Genomic DNA, 9,966 nt, shown 5'->3' on the forward strand with positions numbered 1-9,966 from the left:
TAACCTACATGTAAAACCTAACGTTCTCTGTATTCAAGAATCGTGGTTGATTCCGAAACTGGACTTATTATGGGATATAATTCCATAAGAAGGGATAGGAATATTGGTAAAGCAGGAGGTGTAATAACTTTCATACAAAGGGAATTTCAGTATAGAGAAACCAAAAGAGGGACAGACCTAGAATATATTGAAGTAGAAGTCTGGTTGAGTAATGGTACTATAGAAATTATACATTTTTACAACCATGGTAGGCGATTAGAATTGAGTCAATTATTAGAAATCGGGAAAGATGTAAAGGGGTGAGCAGTCTGTTGTGGAGATTTCAATGCACACAGTACCTTAGGGGGGGACAGGACTGATGCCAATGGGAGTGTAATTGAAGAATATATAAGAACATAAGAAATTTACAAACGAGAGGAGGCCATTCGGCCCATCAAGCTCGTTTGGGGAGAACTTAACTAATAGCTCAGAGTTGTTAAAATCTTATCTAGCTCTGATTTAAAGGAACCCATGGTTTTAGCTTCCACTACACTAGCAGGAAGACTATTCCATACTCTACACGCTGTGTAAAGAAGTGCTTCCTCAAATTTGTTTTAAAATGTTCTCCCGCTAATTTCCACTTATGGCCACGAGTTCTATTATTTAGACTAATATTGAAATAGTAATTTGGCTGAACAGCATCCAGACCCATTAGAATCTTATAGACCTGAATCATAGTCTCCTTTGCTCAAGGCTAAACAGATTCAGTTCCGCTAACCTCTCCTCATAAGACATTCTTCTAAGACCAGGAATCATTCTCGTAGCTCTTCGTTTGCACCTTTTCTAAAGCAGCAATGTCCTTCTTGAGGTATGGTGACCAAACCTGCACACAGTATTCTAGGTGGGGTCTTACCAAGGAATTATATAAGTGTAACATCACCTCCCTTGACTTAAACTCCACACACCTAGAGATATAACCCAACATTCTATTGGCCTTTTTTATTGCTTCCCCACACTGGCGAGAGTGGGACATGGAAGCATCAACATACATACCTAGATCTTTCTCGTAATCAGCTACCTTTATTTCAGTGGAACCCATAAAATATCTGTACTTTATATTTCTGCTCCCTACATGGATTACCTTACATTTATCTGTGTTAAATTTCATCTGCCAAGTATCAGCCCATTCGCTAATTAAATCCAGATCCCTTTGAAGCCTCTCTGCTGCTAGATCAGTATCTGCTACACCGCCCACCTTGGTGTCGTCTGATATTAGAGAAAGCAGACTGGGTCAAGTTTAGGGAAATTAGTGGGGACTCTGTCTAAAGTAGATAAAACTAAAGATATTGAGAGTTTGTGCAAAGAAGTTACTCTTAGTATAATCAGAGCGGCAGGGTTGGCAATATCAAAATCTAAACCTAAGAACCTAAATAAAATAGTTTTTTTTGGACAGATTGGAAGACAATTTTATAGTATCCAAAATAAAGTGGGGAAAGGAAGAAACACAAACAGAAGTAGACAGGAAGAAGATATTTCAAGGATGAGATACTGTATGGGCACACAAGATTGAACAGTACATTGTTTCTAATGAGGAAACACGTACACTGATGGCAACTGTGTTTGTGATTGTCTAGAGTCAGTCGAACATGTTATTCTGCACTGCCCCAAATATCACACACATAGACAAAGATTACTCACTCAACTGTCAATACTTAAGATAAGGCTAAATCTACAGGACATATTACAAAGAGGATCAGGTGACGTTTGCTTTAAACTCATACACGGTTTTTTGAAGGGGACGGGTCTGATCGAGCGAATGTAGAATATATATTATTATTATTATTATTATCATCATCTAGTTCTCTCTCCCTGTTGGGAGGTTAGCGTCCTGTGCCACACTCCAGTCCAGTAGGTGGCGGTAATGCTCCGTTAAAGCTGGCTTACCAACCGCCATAAGAATCGAAGAAGAAGAACAGTGAGCAGAAAGTTCCATAGTGATCACTTTAACATCGCGCAGACATCGGGGGAATATGGAATCAAATGTTCGGTAGCGATGTTTCTGCAACACAGAGATGCTTTGCCGACGCATTTTCAAGAATTACGGAGATATGGTACCAATGTATATGTGCTCTCTGGGTAGTTATATTATTTTAATGTTGCAGCTATGACAGTGCGAGGCAATACAGCTAATTGTATCTATTACCGTACCTATATCGTCACCCATTCATTGCGCCACAGTAAGGTCGGGTGGCGTTACATCATAAGCAGGAAATTAGGGGAACGTGCTGCCTTCATCTATTAACATTTTCACGCAAAACCTTTTAGCAAAGGTAAAGAGTCCATTTAAATTGCAGTACTTTTAATTGCGTTTGTTAATTTGAAATGGTAATTAGTTACATTACTCCTTACAGATAAAAGTAGTGGAATTATAGTAACGCCTTACTACCAACACTGCTAGTCAACTAGGTTTGCTAATGCTAACCTTAGCAGTGCACCCTTATGCTACTTCCTCTCTCAGGATAAGACAGCGTTACTGTCACTGTGCAAATATGATGAATGTCTTTATAGCAAGCCTGTCGACGCCATATTAAGGATAAAATTACAAGTAAAATACAATATAAAATAAAATAAGCATACACCAAAAGTAAAGAAGAACAAAGATGGGTGAAATACAGGTACTGGAGCTAAAGAAACCGGTAAAATATAGTCAGGGTAACACTGGGGAGCTTAGAACAGCTGTGAATTTGCCGCCATCATTGTTCATAATTCTTTAGTTTGCGTTGTTGCAGTGGAAGAGTCAAATGGCTGAAGGTTAATTACAATATCACTATCGATATGTCTTTATATCTTTAGGAAGATTAGCAATACACGATTTTTCCAAGTGTGCTAAATATTCAGTTTTAAATCAAAAGCACATATGTGAGAAGAAGGAATCCTCGCCATTCCCCTCCATCAAACCCCCACTAATTGAATGGGTCGCTTAATTGTCGCTGTGAATTCTGGGAGTCTGTGCAACGTTACGACCGCAGCTCTCGCGTTACTTACAACAAGGAAGGAGTATTATTCAAAATCTTTAATAGCGATCTAATTTTAACATACGACCAATTTTTAATATATATATATGTATGTAAATATTAATTACACAGACACAAACTGTATTGTGTCATTCTGTATTTGATAAAAGCGTTTGAAGACTTTGCAGCGCGCTGACACTAATCGGCCACCTTAGCAACCGCATCATAACAATTCTAATTCCATTTAGTTTTGATTTGAACATTCAAATCAGCTCAGATTTGCAGTTCCTCGGCGAGAGAGAAGATGTCGAAGATGTCTGTCTTGAAAGTGTACCTGCAGAAGATTGACTGGCTCCTGCCAAATGGGGCAGTCAGTGTCCGGATCGCTGCGGAAGACATCCCTGGTTCAGTTAGCCAAGGTAAGTACGGCAAAATGATGGCCAGACTAGCTCAACACTTGAAGAATGAAAGTCAGAATAGGGTTGGCTGGTCTTGTTAAATCTTGCATTCTGTGATAACGATCTTATTTTGGAAGTAGATGTCTTGGGATACTAAATAATAAAATAGTTCATCTTTAGCTCAACAGTGATTTCTTAGTATGAAACAGTAAACATACGGGGCTCTTTTCTGCATGTCTACTGTATGATATAATGAAATCAGTAATATCTGTGGCCGTGATGTGTTTAAACATCACAGAAAATCATCATCAAATGGTACAGTAACAGGTCCCCATGTAAAAAGCAGAAATCTTAGTTTTGGTACCTTGAGAGTGAAGAAATAATGCAGTTTATGAAAAGTTTAAGATATATAAATGATTTAATAGTCAGTTGTTGATGCCAGCATTTGGATTGAGTGGGCTGCTACAGTATATTTGGTGCACATGAACCTTTCCAGTGTTGTTTTTCGCTATTGTTCTGCATATCGGGAATCTGTGCACTAACTGGCGTGTTTTTATTGGTCAAGTTCCCCTGCTGAAACGCAGGCGGCCCAATTCAAGATCAGTGCATACGTCTCCCAAGTATGTGTTTCCTGTATCCAGTAAGATGGCAGACGTTTTCTCAGTGTGCAATACTGACTGCCAAATGTGATATCTGTGATGTATGTGATGTTGTTTTTTTGTACAGTGATGTAAGGATTCGCTTTAATTAAATGTGCTGTCCCCTGTCTGTATAATCCCAAAGGACAAACCAGTACCAGTGATGGAGGCCGTCGGACAAAATGCCGCACTGGGCCGCCAGCATCAAACTCCCTGACCAGGTCTGCTGCCACTGGATCTGCTCCCATCCCGGTGGGAGTCAGCAGGGGTCAGCAGGGCACTGGACGACGTAGAAATACGCTGGGAGGCCGGTCAGGTCGAAGAAAGAAGACAGAGGCCTGCGCATCAACCTTCTACTCCACTTCATCTTTATTTCCCTCGCCAGTCCCACCCTCTTTTGTTTCCTCTCCATCTCTTTTTACAGACACTCCTCTTTCATCACCACACATAGTCTCTCCTGTATGCCCAGCTCCAGATCCATATTCCCCCTCGTCTCTCTTGGTTACGGGTCCAACACCCCCATTTATGTCCTCTTCTGTTATTTTTGAAAAGAAGCACAGATTCAATCTGTTGTATAATTATTATCGAAGCCACTACTCTAAAATGTCCTATGACGCCAAGTGCTTTACTTACTACTGGTGTCAGCGGTTTTGGAACGAATATTTAAGTACAATTAATAATGAGGGTACCCATACAGCCAAGAGCGCTAGAATTGATGAAGATGAGTTCATCTTTCCTAGCGATGCGCTGGACCAGCTAAGTGCCATCCCCGGGGTTCAGGATATGGGTGTGGAGTTGGGCTATCAGTCTAATGCAAATAGCTACATTTCCTTATAGATCCAGCAAATAATTAGGCGAAAGTTCTCATAGGTACTTAGGATAAGATCAAATTAAGATAGGATAAGTTAAGGTTAAGATGAAATTGTATAGCATATGGTAATATAGGATAAGATTAAGATAGGATAAGATTGTAAAGCATAAGATAACATGATAAGATAAGATGAAGATAGGGTAAGTTAAGATAAGATTGTATGACATAAGATAACATAGTATAAGAATAAGATAGGATTGTATAGCACTAGATAAGATAAAGATAGGATAAGGTTGTAAGATATGACTATAGCATAACATAACTTAGGGTAAGACTAAGATATGATTAGTTGAGATAAGGTTATGATAAAATTGAGTAAGATTAAGATAGGATAAGGTTAAGATAAGATTGTATAACATGCAATAACATAGGATAAGATTTAGATAGGATAGGTTGTGATAAGGTTAAGATAAGATTGTACAACATAGGATAAAATGAATTATAAATAAAGTGGTCCTCCGCAGAGGGGGGGTGGTGGAGGGAATATAAAATTTTTTTTAAAAAAAGTTAACTGCAATTTCTGAAGCATGTATTTAAAATAAGTATTTTAACTGGAAAATTGTATTTTGTAATTCGTATTTGACTTATTCATAAAATAAAAAATGTTTTTTTTTTCTAAAGACTGATGTTCAGTGTTTTTGTACTTTGAAAATATGAGAAATACTATATGCATGGCAATGTTATGTGTGCAAAATGTTTGTGCATACACAAGGAGGAGGTTCCATTCTTTAGAGATTTTAACGTTTTTCTTTATAAATCCCAAAATCTTCCTATAAATGTGCTTATGAATGCTTCTCATCATTTTCAGTCACACGAAGCCTGTATAAATGAGCTCCCTGATTAATTTGTTTACATGAAAACATCTTAATTGCATTAAGACATGTAAACATAATCACATGACAAAAGATAACTTTGTGACTTAGCAAACTGCATGTTCCTCATCTCCTCTGTATGGACCATAGGGTTGTGTATCGGAGAGTCTGACAACACGCTACGTTTCAAGATACAGGGATTACCATTCAATACGCTGCTCTATTTTGCCATTTTTCTAAAAATCTGATTCTAGGAAAACTTGTCATAGTATAAAGAGCACACCACCAAATGCATAAAAGTTGAGTAAAAATGTTTGCTTTTTAACGCAATCAGAATAGAGGGGTCTGTATTTGCACTTATCACAGTCCCTGTAACAACCCAACATCACAGCACTACAATTACTTTGGATCCAGACAATGGTGATAAAGGTTATTAGTCAGCAGCGTTGTGCAAGTTACTGTAAATTACTAGTTACCAATTACAGCATATAAAAGTAATTAGTTTATAGGGAAAGTAAAATTTGCTTCAATCCTCTTATTAATGCATACGTACCCAAACAGCACACATAAATAATAAGCGTAAACGCTTAATCAGTTAAATTGTTTGTGTGGTATTTGGTTTTAAACAGTTTGCCTACATGTGGGGTAAGCAGAACAAAGCTACCCAGTAGTATATAAGTATGTATAGCATAGACCGATTGTTGGATATATACACTGCTCACATAATTAAAGGAACAACTTTTAATCAAAGTATAGCATCAAATCAATTAAACTTCTGGGATCTTGGTCTGGTCAGTTACGGTAAGTAGCAGCAGGGGTTGTTAATCAGTTTCAGCTGCTTTGGTGTTAATGAAATTAAAAACCGGTGCAACAATGAGACAACTCCCAAAACAGGAATGATTTAACAGGTGGAGGCCACCAATATTTTTCCCTCCTCATCTTTTCTGATTGTTTTTCTTTTTCTTTCTTACTAGTTTTTCATTTGGCTATGGTCAGTGTCACTACTAGCAGCATGAAGCGATACCTGGAGCCTACAGAGGTTGCACAGGTAGTCCAACTCCTCCAGGATGGTGCATCAATACGTGCCATTGCCAGAAGGTTTGCTGTGTCTCCCAGCACAGTCTCAAGGGCATGGAGGAGATCCCAGGAGACAGGCAGTTACTCTAGAAGAGCTGGACAGGGCCGAAGAAGGTCCTTAACCCATCAGCAGGACCGGTATCTGCTCCTTTGTGCAAGGAGGAACAGGATGAGCACTGCCAGAGCCCTACAAAATGACCTCCAGCAGGCCACTGGTGTGAATGTCTCTGACCAAACGATCAGGAATAGACTTCATGAGGGTGGCCTGAGGGCCCGACGTCCTCTAGTGGGTCCTGTGCTCACTGCCTGGCACCGTGGAGCTCGATTGGCATTTGCAATAGAATACCGGAATTGGCAGGTCTGCCACTGGCACCCGGTGCTTTTCACAGATGATAGCAAGTTCACCCTGAGCAGTTTCACAGTGACAGATGTGAAAGGGTCAGGAAAAGCCATGGAGAACATTTTGCTACCTGTAACATTGTTCAGCATGACCGGATTGGTGGTGGGTCAGTGATGCTCTGGGGAGGGACGCACAGACCTCTACAGGCTAGACAACAGCATCTTGACTGCCATTCGATATCGGGATGAAATCCTTGAAAACCATTGTCAGACCCTATGCTGGTGCAGTGGGTCCTGGGTTCCCGGCCTCATGGGGTGAGAGTATGCAGGCAGTTCCTGGAGGATGACCATTGACTGGCCCCCACGCTCGCCTTACCTAAATCCAATAGAACACCTCTGGGACATTATGTTTCGGTCCATCCAACACCACCAGGTTGCACCTCAGACTGTCCAGGAGCTCGGTGATGCCCTGGTCCAGAACTGGGAGGAGATCCCCCAGGACACCATCTGTCGTCTCATTAGGAACATGCCCCGACGTGGTCAGGCATGCATACAGTATGTAGCCGAGTTAGTTAATATATTATTGAACTTCTATAAAACTTTTTCATTTATTTTTATTATTATTTTAGTGAACAATTTAGTTTTGTGCATATAAATTATGTTTATTTTATTATAAGTAGTATTGGTTATCAGAGGGCATTTGTTTTATTGATAAATTTATAAAAGGTTCCTTTTTGTATATTGTTGCGGGTGGGGCACTTTTCTAAGCCATCTTGCTAATTCCCGAGCAGAAGCTGCTTAGGAATCGAGTTTGTAAGATGTGTTTTTCTTGCTCTCTTGGTTTTAAAATTAATTTGTAATTGTACAACTGTGTTTTTACTTTATTTTATAAGGATATAATTTCTGTTACTTTTAACTCATGATTCATATGTTTTATTGTAAGAGTACTTGTTTGGAAAGTTGATAAATGTGTATTTTCTTTTTTTTTTGTTTGGCTCTTGCGGCCTAAGCTGGAAAAGAGAGCATATGTTGCTTTGGAGTGCAATCACCGTTCTATATGTTAACAGATGTTAACAGTAAATCATCGTTGATGAAACGAACCGGATGTGGCTGTGATTCTTTCGCAACCGTCTGACGACCGCTACACATACAAGCACTTGGGGGCCATACATATACAATTTTGAGTTGCTCCGATGAAATTTCAGCAAAATAGACTAGCCTGCTACATCATCATTTCACTTTGATTTTCAGGGTGTCTTTGAATTCAGCTCCATGTAGGTTGATAATTTTCATCTCCATCAAGTGATGTGGCATCTTTTCGTTCCTAACACATTAGAGAGAGATAGAATACCGCTTCTTTCAAAAAGATTTATGACCCAAAGGTCATAAAGGTCACGGGTCAAAAGTTCACTGGATGGGCGGTTCTGGGGCGTGACGTCACCTGGCTGTGACGTTGGGATAGGGGTTTATTTGTATATAGTTTATTTATTTATTATAATTATTATAATTTAATTATTTATTATAATTTAATTATGTATTATTATTTAATTATTATTATTTTATATTGAGTAGAGTGCTTATGAGTGTGTTGTTTTGTCTGCATCCACCGGGTGCCGAGCAGGGGGGACTGAGCAGGGGGGGTTAAGGTCCCAAACACTGGGTCTGAGTGGGGGGGGTGGGTTACCTGATGGAGTGTGAGCGTACGCTGTACCACCGTGGTAAGGTCCGTGGCTTTGGAGAATCTGTAGAAAAGGGCTCGGAGAGAGCGATGCTGTGTCTGGTGCAGTACCGTGGTAAGGTCCCGTGGCTTTGGATAATCCGCAAAGGACTCGGAGAGAGCGATGCCGGAGAGCTGAGAGTTGTGCTGCGCGAGACTGAAAGAAATCCTGTGAGAATGAACAAGTTGGAGCTAAGAATGAGAGGAGGGTCTGGGTCTGACGTCCAGTAAAAAACGCTTAGCAGTAGTTTGACCATCTGTGTGTGTGTGTGTGTGTGTGTGAAAGCCGACACCCCCCTGCAGCAGTAGCAGTTTGGCCTTGTGTTTTTCCTCATGCAACCTATGTACATCCCGATAGGTCAAATCCCGGTCAAACTGTAATTTGGGCCACAGATCAAGTTTGACACTTTGTATTTCAGTAAATTTTGTTAAAAGTTTTGTCTTTTCCCCCCGACTCCCCGCCACACATCAAGTTTGACATTTTGTATTTCACTAAATTTTGTCTTTTCCCCCCCGACTCCCCCCATACCGTCTGCGCAGTTAAAAGTACATCGAAATAGACAACAGATAAAACTTGACAGGACGTATATTTCTCCTTAAATAAATCCTAAAAAGTAACCAACCACAGAAATTTTTAGTATGCCGAGAAGGGTTTCACTCCTTTGGTAAAGAGACACAAGTACCCCCACCCAGTATCATCATCATGGCCTTACCATGCGTGCCACGCCCCCCACCATCAGGCCGTGGAGAATATAGGGAGCTTTGCGCTGTAGGGCCAACACTGATTTTTTAAGAAACACAGACATGTCTGGCACTATGGAAATGAACGATTCAGCCTCACCACCACCTAAGACTCAGCAGGAGCAGGAGGAGGCTGTTATGCGGCCTCCGGGGGCTCCCAAGAAGAAGGCTCCTACGAGGCGAAGACGGGTACTTTTGATGCAGCCGTCTGGAGACCTGAGAGGTACCTGGGAGCTGCCCAACGGGGATAAAGTGGTCTGCCTCTTTGACAATGTTGCGGAGGAACTACGCATCTTTCAGGTCACCGGAGATGCCGCAGACCCGGGGAAAGATGACCCGCATCTGGCATGTTTTTCTGAAATGGAATGGGGAAACTTGAA

The sequence above is a fragment of the Paramormyrops kingsleyae genome, chromosome 1 (genome assembly GCF_048594095.1).
Source record: "Paramormyrops kingsleyae isolate MSU_618 chromosome 1, PKINGS_0.4, whole genome shotgun sequence".
NCBI classification, from domain to species: domain Eukaryota; kingdom Metazoa; phylum Chordata; class Actinopteri; order Osteoglossiformes; family Mormyridae; genus Paramormyrops; species Paramormyrops kingsleyae.